This window comes from Cupressus sempervirens, chromosome 2 (assembly GCF_028749045.1).
Source record: "Cupressus sempervirens isolate cs-2001-9-10 chromosome 2, ASM2874904v1, whole genome shotgun sequence".
Classification (NCBI taxonomy): Eukaryota; Viridiplantae; Streptophyta; class Pinopsida; order Cupressales; family Cupressaceae; genus Cupressus; species Cupressus sempervirens.
In genome coordinates, this window is record NC_143119.1 from 57,267,498 (window position 1) to 57,285,621 (window position 18,124).

An 18,124-nucleotide genomic window follows, 5' to 3' on the forward strand; every position below is an offset into this window, starting at 1 on the left:
TAGTTAGAGGCTCCAAGATAGCATTAATAATTGGTTGGAAATGTCATGCTTCGATCCTATGCTTATGAAAAACCCTAATAATGATTAAGGAATCCCCTTCCAAGTGGATAGATTTAAAGAGTTCCTTAAGTGGATAGATTTAAAGCCTAGCTAAATGGTCATCTGAATCCCAACCAAAGTAACTCTCCCCTTTGCTACATTGTTTGATCCTCTCAATAATTTCATAGCTCCCATAGCCAATGTGGTATCCCATTAATCTCTATAAATCACCCTTAAACTTGAGGCCCCTCCCTTCGTTACAATGACACCATCAAAATTAACATTGATCCAACCTTTTATCAATTTATCCCACCACACATTCCATTTATCCACCTTCTTCATTCTAGGGCAATACTTATCCACTATTCTAAAGCTTAAATCTGTCCATGTGTTTGACATCTCTAGTCCCACTTAGTAAAGGGCACTTCCATAGGTGAACATTGTGTCATAGCATTTACCACTTCCTCAATTTCCAAGTTCACCCTAACTAGAATTATATCCATAGCTTCCTTACAATCTTTAAAAATGTGTCTATTGTGCTCCTTCCATAATTACCACACTATGATAGAGGGGCGAATTCTCCATAAACAAGAAAACATAGAGTGTGTCATTTTGGTAGGTCAATAGTAAAACAAGTCTTTTAGAGTGGACAACAAATTCCCATGCCATCCTAACTTTCCTTGGACCATGCTCCAAACTTCCATAGCAACTTTACAATTCAACAAAAAATGGTTTGTTGACTCTTCCTCCTCTTCACACATGCAAAATCTCAATAGGCTAGTAAACCTAAACTCACATCTCCTATCATCAGTAATAATCCTTCACCTTAAAGCCAATCACACAAAGGATCCATCTTTGGGTAGGCATTATTTTCCTCGAAATAGGTCTATAGGCCAGTTCTCCTCCTACAAGCTTCGAGACATAATGTATATCCTATCTTTATTGAATATATGTTGCTTTCAGCTACACATCCATATGATTTTATCCTTCTTGCTAGTTCTTACCAATAGTCTATCTTTGAAAATGTTGATCAAAGTCTATTTGTGAGGGAAAATAAATCTAGATCTTGCATATCCTTCCACCCCTAGACTTCCCCAAGAGGGGTCTCCACCTTTTCCATATAGTTACTTCTTTCTCACCCCATTGAACCTTCATTACACATTTCAGCTCAATCAAATTGTCATCTACCCCTAATATGTTATAGTTGTACAAGGAGTCCTCCTAGAATTTAGCACATTGACCATCAACAATCTGCCAAGTCAAGTGCTTAGTCACAACCTCCCTACAATCTAACATGAAGTTCCATATAGAAGATCCCCAATGGGGGTCCTAATAGTCAAGATCCTATTATTATGCTTATCCATATATTTATCTCTTAGTACTTGAACCCAAAGAAAATTAGGAATACTGCAGAGTTTCCATGCCAACTTAGCACCAAGAGCTTTGTTCACAATGTCCCAATCTCTAAGGCCAGCTCCATCTTGTTGTTTTGATTTGAAAATTTAATCTCATGCCAATAGTGAGAATTTTCCCTCCTCTTTATCCCTATTCCAAAAAAATTTTCCCATTCTTTTCTCCAACATTTTGAGGATTTATTTTTGAAATCTTCAAGCACATCATTGAATACACTAGAATGGCATAAATTACTAATTCAAGAAACAAAAATTGACCTATAGAAGTAAGCCATCTATACTTCCAACCTTCCATTCTTTTGACACATTTGTCAACTAGATCCTTCCATAAATGAGTCTTGGATGCCCCTTCAAACAAAGAGATCCCTATGTATTTATTAGGGAGCTAACCAATCTTCATTCCCAAAACTTGGCTAATGTTCTATTAGAGCTGTAAGTTGGTGTTAAAGAAATAAATTTCAGATTTCTTCTAGTTCACTCTTTTTTTTTGATACCTTGATGTATTTGTTAAGGAGACCTTAGATATGCCTAACCTCTTCCAGCCTCTCCAACAAGATATGCATCATCTGGAAATTGTAAATGCAACAAAGGGTTAACCCCATCCATAATTTTGATGCCTTTCCACCTTCCATCCTTCGTAGACTTTGTGATAAGTATTCCCAACAACTCAACCATGATGATGAAGAGAAAAGGGGATATTGGATCCCTCTACCTTAGGAATTTAAAGGAATCAAAAAAATGTGGGGAACCATTAACGAGAATAGAAAATGAGGAGCAAAGATGCAATATCCACACACACCTGATCCAATCTTGAGAAAATTTGAGCCTTTCAAGAACCTTAAGAAGGAAACCCTTGCCAACTTTATCATGAGATTTTTGAATGTCCAACTTAATCACCATCTTCTCTAATATCTCTAATTTTATTGTATGAATGGATTCATGCTCAACATTCATGCCTTCATAAATGGGTTGATTAGGGGAAAACCCACTTTTCTCTTTGGAAATGATGGCACTTAGGACCTTCTTCAATATGCTAGCAATCACTTTCAAAATAATTTTATAAATGGTGTTATATAAAGAAATCAAATGAAAGTCATCCATAGACATGTGCTTGTCATTCTTAGGGATTAGAGCAATGAATGTGTTATCAAAATATTTCAAGACAAAACTCCCAACCCTTGATTCTTCCACAACCTCAACTATCTCTTTTTCTAAAAGATTCTAAAACTTCTGATTGAAAAATGTTAGGAATCCATCAAGACTAAGGGCATTCTCCCCACCCATGCTAAAAATGGTGCATTTGGCCTCATCTTCCATGATCAAATCATACAACATCTTGTTTAGTAGATCACTAATAACACTCGGAATCACTTGCAACACCTCCCAATTAGCCCTCTACATTTCCAACACTTCCATAGAGGGTATTAAATAAGTGTCTAAGTATTTCTTGATTAATCTCATTTGAGTTGTAGATCCTTACACCAATGTGTGAAAAAATAGAGAGGATTTTACTATAATTTCTCCTTACCTTCACCAAATTATGAAAAAAATTGTGTTCCTATCATCCATTGCTAGCCATGCCTCTTGAGATTTCTAGCACCAATAGGTCTCTTCCCTTGCCAAAATTTCAACATATTGTCTATTTAGATCTACCCCCTTGAGAAATTCAAATTCTCCCATCCCCAATTCTATGACTAAAGAGTGTAAAGTTGCAAACTCCCCCTCAATACAAAACTTTTTACTGAATATATTCTGGAAAGTTTGACTATTCCAAAATTTTAACCATTCTTTAATAAACTAGATCTCTTAAAGAACATGCAATCTTTACTCCCAGGTTTGAACCAAGCATTGGGACACCATTCATCAACTAGATTCTCAAAGTCCTTTTGTCTCAACCACATTGATTCAAACTTAAAATTGGCCCTCTTCGAAACACACTCTTCTTGAATATGGAACCCTATAGGATAAAGTCTAGAGCTTGTTAAAAGTAAAAAATTTACTTTATAAATCTAATCTATTGAACCCCAATCTCCAACCAATAAGAACTTGTCAAGTTTTTATGCTCCTGAAGTATGTTTGTCCAAGTAAATTTATTGTTCCTCAATGTTAGATCCAGTAGACCATTTTTGTAGTAGAAGTTAGTGAAGTTAGATCCAGTAGACCATTTTTGTAGTAGAAGTTAGTGAAGTCATGTTGGCTTTGACTGTTCCAACCTTTACCACTAGCTTTCTCAATAGGACTAAGGATAGCATTAAAATTGCCCCAAGGATAAATTGCTCATCTTCATGCCCAACAATAATAGTAGAAAGAATATTCCACAATTGGCATTTCTGCACAACATTTTTAGGTCCATAAACATTGATTTCATTGATGTGAGTCAAGAGTTGCAAGGAAGAAATCCAAATCCAAATCCACGAGGTGTTTTGTCCCTATACAATGATGGTGATTGATCCACTATTCCAAAGGATACCCAAACCACCTGAAGCATCTATGACCTCTTGAAAATGACATTTTCACCATGGAAATCTTGTAGCAAAGGCTCACATATCATCTATTTTTAATTTAGTTTCTTGTATAAAACTACATCCTCCTTAGGTTGATCAAGGCAACACTTGATCAAGCATATTTTTTTAAGGGTATTTGTGTGCTTGACATTCCATGAAAGGAGCTTCATTTCTTTCAAGGAAGGGGTATAACCCATTCCTGATCTCAAAAATTTTTCTTGATTGGAAACACATCTAGCCATAGGTAGTTTGGCTTGAGATGATCTAGGACCACTTTTCTTCCTTTCCCCTCCATTGGGGTTCACATTTACAATTGGAGGTTGATCTATTGTCCTTTCCTCAAGAATACACTGTTAGAGTAATTATTTGTTTAAACTTATTAATTAAATCACTTTGACTTAATTAAATAAGTTGCCTATTACTCTAGTTTTCTTAAGCTATCTCTTAGGTGCATATAATTAATATTTTATATTAATTATAATGTGCAACCTAGCTTTTTTAGGCTTTAGGTTACCCTTTTTGGGCTTTGATCTCCTTTTATAAGGATTGATCTCTTTGTAATTATTAATCTGTTGAATAATCTTTTCTTCATCTAAATACAATTTGCATGTTTTTTAGATCAAACCCTTGCCTCTTCTTGTCTTTTTCTTCTCCCTGATAGGTTTTGTACATGTAGGTATTCTTGGGCTTCATGGATTTGATTGGCATATTTTCTCAAATCCTACATGGTATTAGAGCTAGATCTGATGTAGCTTGTTTGGTATTTGGAGAAAAAGGGAGAATAAGGGTTTGGCAGATTAGACATAGTATTTTTTAGGTATTTCTTGAGAAAATGGGGGGTTGCCAATTTTTGGAGTAGTTTGAGGCCAAACAGACCTCACAGATGGATCCAGAAGGCATCAAAACCCCCATTTCCATATAAAGTTTGTCCGATTTGGACAATGTTGATCTGGGAGGCAAAATATTTTTTGCCTAGCAGGGTCGTTCAACCTCTGCATGCACTCTTAGGCGCAAAAAAAAAAAAAAAAAAAAAAAAAATTCATATTTGTAGGATTTACCCCATGATGGTTAACAAACCGTAGCAGAACCACTAGCGGCCATTGTTAGCGGCCACCGCGAATGGTTACCGCTGGCGGTCTGCCCAGTGGCCCACAACGGCCCTGCCAGTGGCCCTCCACCCACTCACCACCCGACCGCCACTTTTCCAGTAGGACAGTGGTGGTGGTTTTTATTTTTTATTTTTAATTAAAAAAAATAATTTTGTGCATTTTTAGGGGCCCTATTGGTTTTTTCTCCATAACTTGAGCATACAGACGTATTTTTTTGATTTGAAAAATGTGCTAGAAAGCTAGTTTTAAGATGAAGACATTGGTGTAGGTTTTTTTTGGTTTTAATGTAGTTTGGTTGCCTATTTTGGTAGTCAAAGCTGGATATTAGTTTTTCACTCTAAGGGGCATATCTTGAGCGTCCCATCTTCATTTTTTGAAAACGTTATATTTTTGGAAAGCTAGTTCTGTCTACTTTTTAGAAATGCTATAATTTCTTTTAGATTCTAGCCCATGCTCTTTCTATCATTTTTTTGGGTGTTTTTGCTCTATGGTGGATATCTTGGGTGTTCTAGGTCTGAGGATCATTTTCATGGCATGAGATCTTTTGTTTTGGGCTGTACTATCCATTGTATCAATTTTTTTCCTTTTCTAATAATTGTTGATATCATTTGTAAGCATCTTTATGCAAACACATTGAGATAAAGTGCCACTTTTGCATTTTCGGGTTCATGAACATTGTTTTGAGACAATTGTACTTGCACTATTTTATAAAGTGCCGTGGGGGGATAGTTATATCCCACTTTTGTGCCCTCTTCCTTTTTTTTTCCCCCATGATGTGTCAGTGAAACGTGCCTTTATAGGTGTTTGTACCTCTTACTCTCTCTCATTGTTCTTGGTTCTTTCTATAGAGGATTTTGGCCCACCTTTTTAGTTGCCTATCACCTCACCCTGTTTGCATTAGGGGGGGGGGGGGGGGGTTCTTCTGTTGTTTCTAAAGCTTTCTTGTTTTGTTGGAGTGAGCTATGTATTTAGTATTTGATCCTATGTACTAGGCGATTGCTGTGGTTGGATACCTATGCTTTTCAGTGAGATGGATCATCTACCATATAGACACTCTTTTTTTCGTTCCTACTTTGAGATTCTATAGATTAGTAGCTTCTTTTTGACAGAGTTTGCAGCTTCTTCATGCTTCAGTGGTTTTCTTCATGATCACTCTTTGTTCCTATTTTCTAGAACATTCCTCTAGTTGGAGGCTTCTATAGTCCTTCACTAGATTTTCTGCTATCTCTTTTTGGAGTATAGTTTTTCCTACTAGGTTTTCTCTATTTCTCTGTTTCATAGAGATTTTGTTGTGATTGGGTACCTCATCAGGCCTTGTTGTTGGGACCCATTTTTCTACTTTTATAGTTGTGCTAGGTTAGCTTACCTCCCAAACTTTTCTTAACGGGGGGTGTTAGAGTAATTATTTGTTTACACTTATTAATTAAATCACTTTGATTTAATTAAATAAGTTGCGTATTACTCTAGTTTTCTTAAGCTATCTCTTAGGTGCATATAATTAATATTTTATATTAATTATAATGTGTAACCTAGCTATTTTAGGCTTTAGGTTACCCTTTTTTGGTTTTGATCTCCTTTTATAAGGATATTATTATTATTATTATTATTATTATTTTTTAAAGGGGTAAATGCTTTTGACCTGGAGCTATGAACCAGTGAGGCCATAAACAGGGGACCTCATCCCCATTAGATTTGAACTTTGATGGCAAAGATAACAAATCAACAACTTAACCATCACAACATGCCACAATTGGCATAAGGATTGATCTCTTTGTAATTATTAATTTGTTGAATAATCTTTTCATCATTTGAATACAATTTGCATGTTTTTTAGATCAAACCCTTGCCTCTTCTTGCCTTTTTCTTCTTCGTGATAGGTTTTGTACATGCAAGTATTATTGGGCTTCGTGGATTTGATTGGCATATTTTCTCAAATCCTACATATACAAGATGTCTAAGAGACCCATAACATCATGTTCCCCCAAATCCTCCAAAAAACCTTCCTTACTGTTTTATTCTAGGTCTCCGCTGGTGTCCACCCCTTCAAAGGAACCCTCCAAATTATGAATGAGAGAGATTGGGATGTCTCTAAAATAATATGAGTTATTCATAAAAGGTTGTCAGCCTAATGAATGCACCTCAGTCTTTGCATTCATGTTCTTACTGAAACCATTCAAATCTATCTTCATATGAAGGTTACTAGCCAAGGGCTTATAGTTTGTTGTGGGGTTGCTTGATCTATCATGGAGACCTTGTAAAGCTTCATCTCCTAGGGCCTATTATAACTATTTCATATCATCACCATTTAGACCTACATTTGCTATAGGATTTCATCGAAGAGCTTCAATTAACCTCAAATGCAATGCATTCCTATCACTCCACTCGTTGCTATTTACTTCCATATGCACTTGAGATTCACCATCTGATTCTTGCATTGAATAATATGTCCCTTATAACCAAGGGGATACATAAATGACATATTTAAGTTGTAGTTTCCCATCCTCTAGATTACCGCTTATTAATCATGGGCCTACAATTAGGAACATAAGGGATGTAGATGAGTTTGATATTCTCTCTTTTTACTAATTTCTGTTGAAAGATTCAAAGAAAGAACCACTACAACTTCATCCTCATGCCCTTTACCATTATTATCTCTACCCATGTCCTGTACCTCTAACTCTCTTTGGCCCATTACTTCAACCTTTTGTTGCCAATTTCCTTCACTTGAGCACAATTCCACAACTTGTGGGATAGAATGCATAAATTTCATTTTGATGAGGATTCTTATGTAAAATGATAGATCCACCTTGTTAATCACTTCCTTATATTAAAGATACCTCCCCAATTTATCCCCAATGGTCTTAAGGGTAGCCTGGTCCATATATTCTTGTGGAAGATTTGGTAACTTCACCCATTGTAAAGTTTCATCTACCCTAGCTGTTTTTGGGTTGAAGCTTGGTGTCCACTCTAAAACGCTCAGACAACCTTCTACCATAATGACCCACTACTTAAGGCTGACCCCTTGTCAATGACTACCACAAAGGTGACAAAAAAGAAATCATTTTACATCGACCTTAGTTGACATTCCTGTCCTAAGGTTTTAGCACACCAAACTTCTAGATTTGGATATGTTGGTCATAAGCCTCCCCATTTTATAATAAAGCCATGAACTCAGAGAAATCTAACCGATTCTACCCATTTCCTATTCTCAATAGAAACTAAAGAAATCAAGGAATGATCAACACAAGGAATCATAGATGAAATTTCTAGAAATCATGGAATGATGCATTCTATCCCAATATTCTCAAGATTACCTCTTGATGCACCATCAAAGTTTAATTTGGAACACCTGCTTGGTGGACTCCAATTACAATTTTCTCTTGCCTTCTTCTCAACTTTAGAGTACCCATAGGAGAGTTAATAAGATTGTGCCAATTTTTTTGCATTTTTGCATCCCAGTCAGAAAACTTCTTTGATCAAGTTTCTAAGATTTTTGTTGACATTTTCTATTTAATGCTAACCTCTACTTTATTCAAGAAAGAAGGGATAGATAAATCCTCATTCATGAAGATTCTACGATTCATTTCCTTCCAAATTTCCCACATTAAAATAGATAGGGATGCCTTCCAAAGATTGTTAAGATTTTAGAAGATCCAATCTTAGGCCAGCCTTTGAGATGGTCCCAAAGATTGTTGTGGAGCATCGTTGGCCAATTATGTTTTTTACATAACCAAAACCAACATGTTTTGGCAAAAGGAAAATAAAATAATAGATGATCTATTTTTTCAGAATTGCTTCTACATAGAAAACATTTAGAGGTCCCTTCAAATCTTATTTCCATAAATCTATCTACTATTAAAATCCTATTTTGGATTATTGCCAATAAAAAAATACATGCTTTTGGTAGGCAAGTTACCACAACAAAAATTTGAAGGAATTTCAATTGCTTCCCATCTTTGAGATTTAGTGATGAGCTCATATCCTATTTTCACTTTGAATTTCCCATCTTTGGAAGCTCCCCAGATTCATTTATCATTTCTATTTTTATGATTTTCTATTCTTGGTTTATGATATGATTATATTCTATTTTTCATTTTTTGAAAGGTTTGTTTGAGCGACTGGTTTTCATTCATATTTAACTGAATGTTCTGTAGCAGTGATGATTTGATAATCAAAGATTGATTTACCCCATAGACCAGTTAAGGTGTTTTTGATATTCAGTGAAATACTTGGGTTGTTAGGGGTTGGAAGACCACCCCAAGAATATTCCCAAAATAGAGCATTTCACTCATTACCTGTATCCCAAGTTGAGTTTTTGCATATGAGGGATCAACATTGCATAAAAAAAACTAGATTTTGGATCCCTTAGGAGGATTAATGGTACAAAAGATAAATAATGGATTCAATGATGATAGGTATTTCTGATATAGAGTTTTAGCCCATTTACTTTCCTTCTCTTGGAACATTCTCCAAACTATTTTATCCCCCAAAGCTTCATTTTTCCAACTTAAATTTTTAATTCCTAAACCTCCTACTTCTTTAGGTCTACAAATGTCATCCCATTTGATATTATTTTTTCTTATCTTCTAGCCAATTCCAAAAGAAGTTTCTCATCTTTTTGTTTAATTTTTTTAACCCCTTTAGGTAGAAGTAGACAAGACATTTGGTAGGTTGGAATAGCTAATAGAACTAATTTAATTTTAGTTGCTCTTCCTACCTTGGCAAACTATTTACCTTTCCAATTTTCCATTTTTAATACCTATTTTCTCTAATATAGAAAGCCAAGATTTTGTTTCCCTTAAACTTTTTTCAAGATAAATTCCTAAGTATTTGCAAGGGAAACAACCTTTCTTGAATCCCATTAATTGACATATACTATCTTCTAGATTTGGAGTAGTATTTAAGAAACAAAAATTAGATTTGTCTTCATTAAATTTTTGGCCAGAGGCTTCCATATACGTAGTGATGATTTGTTTGAAGTTGTGGGCTTTTTCTAGGTAACTTTCTTCTAGGAGGATAATGTCATTCTCAAATTGTTGATGTAAAATTTTGGACATACCTTCCACAACTAAGGCTCCTTTGATGAGGGACTCTTCTTGAGCTTTCTTGGTACTTCTCCCAAAGGCTTCTACCATAATAATAAATAGGAAGGGAGATATCAGATCTCTTGCTTTATTCCTCTTGAAATATTGAAGAAACCTTATGGAGTTCCATTGATGAGGAGAGATAAATTGTGTATCTATATAGTTGAAGATGAGATTAATCCATTGATGTGAAAAACCAAATGCTTTGAGGGATTTACACACGAATCTTCATTTTACCTTATCATATGCTTTCTGTATGTCTAACTTCACGAGTTCATACATGCTTCCTTATTCAATTGGGAAGAGTGGATCACTTCCTGAATTATAATAATACCATCTAGAATTGATCTATTAGGAATGAATCATGTATTCTCTTTTGAAATGAGCTTAGAAAAAACTAATTTGAGTCTGATAGCTAGGACCTTAGTTAAAATTTAATATATGGTATTACATAGTGCAATAGGATGATAATCTCTTGGTTATGCATGATTGACTTTTTTAGGAACAAGAGCTAAGAAAGTATTATTAATTTCTTCTAACAATGACCCTAAGTTCCTAGTGGCTTCTATTACTTTCCATAAATCATCTCCTAATATGTCCCAACATTTTTGAAAGAAAAAAGCTTGAAATCCATCTAGTCCTGGGGACTTTTCTAGATTTAGGTTAAAAAAAGAAGTTATTTTAATTTCCTGTTTTGAGAAAGCCTAATTTAAGAATTTGTTGTCTTCATTCGATATTAATTTTGGAATGGTATTTAACACGGTTCTTTGTGCTCTTAAGTTATAATATTCATAATTTTTAAGAATGTTAGTATGATAGTCTACAAATATTTTTGCTATCTATTTTGGATCTTCTATAACATTTCCTTTCTCATCTTTAGTTTTTTGATATTTTGTTAACATTTCTATTATTGATAGTACTATTATGAAAGAATTTTTTATTTTGATCCCCATCTGATAGTCACATTTCCAAAATATTTATATTTCCAAAAGATTTCTTCTTATGCTAGTATAGATTCTTGTTTTAATAGTAATTATATTTCCTTTATGTATTTGTTGTTGTCTAGTCCTTCTTTTATGCTTTTTTTTCATTAAGTTTTTTCAGTTCTTCTGTTTCTAATTATTCTTAGAATATATTATTAAAGTGATGTTCATTCCACCTTAGTATGTTTTCCTCTAATATCTTTAATTTGGATATAAAAAAGACTTTTTGGATCCTTCGAGTTTCCTGCTAACCACCATTATTTAATGAGTGTCATAAAATTCTCATATTGGAACCATATATTTTTGCATTTGAATGGATTTCTAGATAGTTTGTGGTGTTCTAATATTTCTAATCCAACTAGAAAGTGATCTGATCCAACATTTGGGAGGATAGAGGATTGTACAGAAATGTCAAAATCTCTAAGATCCCCTCTAAATATAAATTTTTCAAGTCTTTCCACAATTTGATCGAAATCTTTTCTTCTATTATACCATGTATAGAGACCATTTTTAGGGGCAAAATAAATTAGATTGTCTTTGATGATCCAATTTCTAAAATCCATCATGATTTGGGAGGTTATTTGAGAGCCTCCATGTTTTTCTTCAAGACTTTAAATATAACTAAAATCCCCACCAATCTAGAATAATTATGAAGGATTATTGTTTAAAAAGGTACTTATTTCATACCATAGAACTTTCTTACTGGTTGTCGGTGTGGGTACATAACATTGATTAGCAAAAAATGCAAATCTTCTTTATAATTTTTAAATCTTCCACTCATCTAGTTGTTGTTTGATGTCCATCTTTTCTATTCAATTTTCCTTAGATCCAAAATAATACCAATACCTCATGATGCACCCTCAAACTCTATTTGATTAGTTTTTGAAACCCTAAGTTTTCTAAACCCCAAGTTTTCTACTTAATTTGTCGCATTCTGACTTGCTTAGTTTTATTTCTTGAATAAATATTATTTCTGATTCAAATAAGCTTAGGTTCCACTTTAGTAAGTATTTTCATTAGGGGCATATAATCCCCTAACATTCCATGTAGTTAACTTCATTTCTCTATAGAAAGGTGCTTCCCCTTCCCATCTTTAAGAATGTTGATCGATCTTCTTTTGATTCTCTTTACCAGTTGTCATTCTTAACTTAGAAAGTGTTTTCCTTCCTCTTTTCTTATTTTGTTTACCATAATGAGGAGCTTTTATACCTTTCAAATTGCATGCTAGTCCAAGCGAATCAGTATTATCCTTTGCATTGTTTATATTGTGTACTATTAGACCATCTTCAATTTCTTCCTCTTCTTCTCTTATTTCTTTGAAGATTTTACTACTTAAGTTAGATTTAGCCCGAGGTACCATCTTCTTAATTTCTTTTGATTCCTATTTACTTTGGTTTGTTGTTTCATACTGATTTGGATTCAAATTTTCTTGCACTTTAAATTCCTCCTAGAATTCATTAGAATTCTCCTTATTATTTTTTGTACCAAAAAGGTTTTTTCCTGAAAATATTTGTATTCTATTTGCTGATATATATGATTCCACTTCCATAAGGATTCCAATCCATTCCTACTCTTCCTTATCCTCTTGAGCTTTTTTAGATTCATTTAATTCAAAGGGGTATTTCCCATCTTGAGGAGTTTTCCAAAATTTGTAGGATTTCTTCTTGGTTTCTATGGCTCTTTTCCTAAAAGTTATATGTCCTATTTGTGTGAGCTACTCTATATACCATGTAGTATCTACCATAATCTTGGAAGGGGCCATGACTAAATTTACCTCCTTATCAAGAGATGTTTAATAGCTATTTTGTTTCATCTGGATCTCTTCTTGATTTATCATAACCTTATTTGATACTTTTTCTTCTCCTGTTTGTAGATCGTTCTCTTTACAAGCATATGTCTTTGGAATTTTTGTTTGATCTAGATGATCAAGAATTGGATTTCTACTTTATGACACTAATTCTTGATACTCCTTTTTATTTTCTGTAACTTCAAATTCTTTACTTTTTTGTTTTGGGTTGATTGATTTAGAGTTTGTGTTGTGATTATTATGGGCTTCTTCCCAAATAGTTATTTAATCTCTAATGTAATTTTTAATTAACAAGATTTCATGAGTGATCCTTTTGTATTGTATCAAATTATTATTGATATCTCTGATGAATAAATTTTTCTTTATACATTGCTCACATTGTTGCATTGTATCCAAATTTTCTTCAATGTTGATGAAATTTTTAGGGTCCTTATTAGCATCTTCATGAAATATACGTAATCTAATAACTGGAATATTTGTAGGTGGAAATTCTTTAATTTAAGGCAATTTTTGATAACTTGATGCACTATCCATGAGTGAGATTTCCTTGTCGATATCTTCCTCCTTTAGACTTTTCGAGGATCTTCTATTTCTTATTTGTGCCTTTGATTGATCCTTAAGTTTTGAATTTTTCTTCCTATGATAATTTTGATTTCCTATATGTATCATTGGAAAGCTTTCTCTCAAAGATGATTTTTTAGCTAAGTATCTCAGATTATGATTTCAGTGGCTATCTAATTTAATGATGTCTTTTATATGACCTTCATATCTTGAAAGATCTATTAGTTATTAGTTTGATAGAATTAAGATTAAATAGTCTTAATTTTAAATTGATAAGAATTTTGATGTTATCACTTTTATTAAAATTTTCTTATATTCCTATGAGTTCACCAATTGATGCTCCAATATGCTTGATTATGTCTATATGATTAATTTTTGGAGAGATTAATTCCACTTCTACCCATAATTAATTAAGAGATGTTGACTAAAATTTGGTTTTGATCTCATAAATTTAATGGAATATCTTTTGAAAAAACAAAATGATACTGAAAGAAAATCCTCCCTACTAGACTCATTTGTGCAGTGAATGTAAAATAAATGATTAGAAACAAAGGATATACTAACCTAGGCACCACAAAATTCTTCCAACCATCTAATCATAGTGAGATTTTTGGAGATGGGATGATTCCAATATGCAAACAATCCTTGATTTTGATAGTCTAACTAGCATTGTTGAGTAGCTTGGTTGCTAATAATGAGAACATCTTCAAATCTATGTTCTTTGAGATTAGCCTCTTGGATAATAGGGTTGACATTTGAGTTGGATTTTGGGGGGAAATGATTATAGAGTGTAGAGGCATTCCTTGTAGTGGGATAAGATGTAGAATCATTGGGGATCATCGATCTTCGATGAGGAGGAATATATGGTTTAGGGTTATTCTGATTACAAAGGACTGGCATGGCTATTCTAAGAGGAATATTGTTAGGATCAAAAATATTTCATGGTTTGAGGGAGCTAGGTTTGGAAAAATTATTGGGTGATCGTTACTTCTCCTACTTTCTATCATCCATCCATTCTGATCTTTGTGTACTACGAGAACTAATATTGAGTATTTGATTTTAGAAAATACCTTTTCCTATTGCTTCAGTTCGAGAGATGGACCCATTGTTGGATTTGTCTAAGTAGTTACTCTAGTTTTTTTATTTGAAGATCGACCATCTTCGTCCACTGTTTGTAGAATGGAGAACTAGTTCGAAACTTTCAAAATACTTGGTTCACATACTTAGTTTTGAAGTAGGGTTTCAAAATGTTTTGTGCTTTCACCATATTTGTTTTAAATGCAGAGTTCGTGCTTGTAGATCCCAATATTATTATTTAGTGGGAATTTGTAAGTATGGTAGAAGACACTCAAATTGATCCCTACAATGATGTTCCCTGTAAAAATTACGATCCTTGTACCACTGAATGCTACAAGATTGAGAATGTTGAATGTGGTCTATCAATTGGATGGTGTTAATTAGATGGGTATAATCCCTATTAGGATGATCTTTGATATGAAGATGTTGATTGTTAGTTCCCTTCCTACCTAAAATTTAAGCAATCTACTTCAAAAATCCTCGTGATGCTTGTTTATTTGTTGATATCCATAGCAGGGAAGCAATTTCTTGCCAAATTCACAATGTTTCCTTTTTGGCAAGATCTGCCAATTATTGTTGTATGTACAATCTATGTTATTATGGATAGGTTTGTCCTTTTTAATTTTTTAGGTCAAATCTAAAATTTTTATGTTTGCCATTGTCTTCTACAATATCCTCCCTTATTTTGTCGTGTAGGTTTCTACATTTTATTATTTGGTCTAATTTTTCCTTTTCCTTTTGTTTATCAATGATCAAAGCCGGAGTTCTCCAATTGGTGCTACGGATGAAGGAAATCTCTATTAGGAGGAATCACTCTTAATTGGTGTTGCTTCTTTTGAATTCATTATTCTTCAATATATTTGGTAATCAAATAAAATAAAATAAAATAAAATAAAATAACTTATTTATATTATACAAAAAAGGTTTTTTTCTCTTAAATTGATATTTATATAATTAAGCCTACTTAATTGTTAGATAAATTCCAATATACATTTATACTAAGTGTAGTTATAATTTAATAAATATATGATTATGATTTAGTTATAATTTAATAGGATTTATAGTCGAGTTTAGCTTATAATCACTTAGCTATGATTATTTGATAATAAAAGATTAATTTAATTTTAAATCTTAATGCACTTTATGTTTGAAATTAATTTGTTTTTTATAATAAGCAACAACAAGATGGTGCTGGTCTAAGGCACATTGATTAAACACTAGATACATTAAAACAACATATTACAAGTATCTAGAGCACATAGAAAACAAGAACAAAAAGTATACTTCTATCAAAAACCATCTTAAGAAAAAAAAATACCACCACTTATCATTAAAACAGAAGTCTAGATTACCATAATTCATAATAGAGTACTTAGGCAAAGTATTAAGTCTAAAGAGCATAAAAAAGCCCGTTGAAGAAGATTGTTGAAGTATAGAAATGAGGGAGATTGATGAAACCTATCATAGAATAATCATTATTTTGTCATTGATGTCAAACCTACTACTTGTTGGTGAGATAATTGTTAATTTTGTCTAAATGCTATCATTTGATTGATTAATGAAGAGGATTTGAAAAGAAATAATAACAAGAGTACCTAGAGAAAGGTTGAGTTATATGGTATATAAAAGGAGTATTAAGACCAAGTAAGACTTTGATGATATAGTATACTATTTACCTACTTAAGGATGTAATGAAAGGATAATTGAGCAAAGAATAGAAGAAGGCTAAGAAAATAAATGTGTCTTCCAAGCTTGATCATGTAAACACTAGAAGCCAAACAAGTCAGTGCAAGCCAAGCAAAGTAAGTTCAGTATGCACTGAGAAAAGAGAAATCTAGTAGGTGTTGAGTGAAGAAAGTTTAGTGTGTGTTGAGCACTAGTAAAGACTTAGTGTATGCTAAGCAACCTAGTGTTGACCGAGCATCAGAAGATAATGATTGTTGAGAAAACAACATGTTATTGCTGAGTTCTAGTAAAATGAGTTTGATCGAAGATTTGATGAATTTGAGCCAAAAAATTTGATTTCTTGAATTGTATGAAGTTTGTGGAAGATAAGTATGATGAATTGGTGGCACAAAATTTAAGATAAATCATTTGAAGATGAATTTGAAGAGGATTGCAAGAGAAGTTTCTAGAAGGGAACAAAATGGAAAAGAGGATAGATTCCATGAATCTGACCTAACCTTAAGATGGATGATTGTGGTTAAGTGACAAAAGATATAAATTCTTTATTTAAGGAGATAATAGGCTAGAAGCAAAGTGTCATAGTGCAAACTAGAGAGAGACAAGGAGTCTTGAGGTGTTGCTTCATTTGGTGGCCGAAGGGATGAATATGTAGTTGACATACTAAGAAAGAAGGCTTAAGGAGGTGAAGGATTGAAGGGTGAACAAGATGTCAGAGAAAAAGGAGACTAAATACCAAGCATAATGGAGGATTGAATAAGTGATCTATAATCTGCAAGTGAGTTATTTTGTTATCAAATCAAACCCTAGTGTTACTTTCTAACAATTGTATCAGTCTAGATAAATCCTTTGGATTAAGGTTGACATAATAGTCATGAGTAAATTGTTTAATAGGGTGACATTCTAATGGAATGTTCTAAAGTCCTCTAACAAGGCTTACTCCTAATAGGGCAATTGAAATCCTTTAATCAAGGTCACATTTAATAGTGTGCATTATAACCTTGAACAAGGTTAGCTCCTCATAGAGCCCACTTTAGAAGAGTGGAAATTGGTAGCATGTTACCGGTGGTTTTTCCCAAATTGGGTTTCCACATAAAATCCTTGTGTCAAATTGTGTGAATGATTTTGTGGTATTTCATGTTTATGTTTCTACAGAGTTTGTTTGACCTAGGACAATAATATATTATGGTTTGAGATATTGGATGATCAATGCATGCACAAGTATTTGTTAAAGTACTGAAAAGTTTTATTTGTACATTTGGACCTTGGATAACTGATTCACCCTCCTCTCATTTATTCTAAAGCATTCCAACAAAGCCATGTAGGAAAGAGTTGGTTTTTGTCTTGAATTTTGCTTTGTGACCTCCCCGTCATAGTGGAAAAGGCTTGTGGGCCAGTTTTCCTTTTAGGACTTGTGTGCCATGTACCTGCTCCATTAGCTTGGGGTATAGGATTGAAATTTGCCTCCAACATGGACAATGAGTAACGAATAAGGGTTATATTTTTGGTTCTCTCCCTTAAAATCTCTTTTGAAATAATTATTTAATATAATTTATATAGTGGTTCTCTACTTTTGCCAAAAAAATAAAAGACAAGCCATGTAGGGATGTAACCAAACTTAACAATCTTAGTCTTAAAGCTATAAAAGAAAGAGTAAAACCATCCTCTAGGGCTAATAGAGTTGATCATATGACAACGCATTAGAAAAATCATCAATTGTCTTTCCCCAACCACTTCAATAGTAGGATATACATGCACTCCTCATGAAGGGACTTGAAGAACTCCCAAGCATCATCTTCCTCTACTAGGTCACCACTGGATTCCTTTTCATGGAGAAGGAAAAGGGTGGTAGTGGAGTTGTGCAT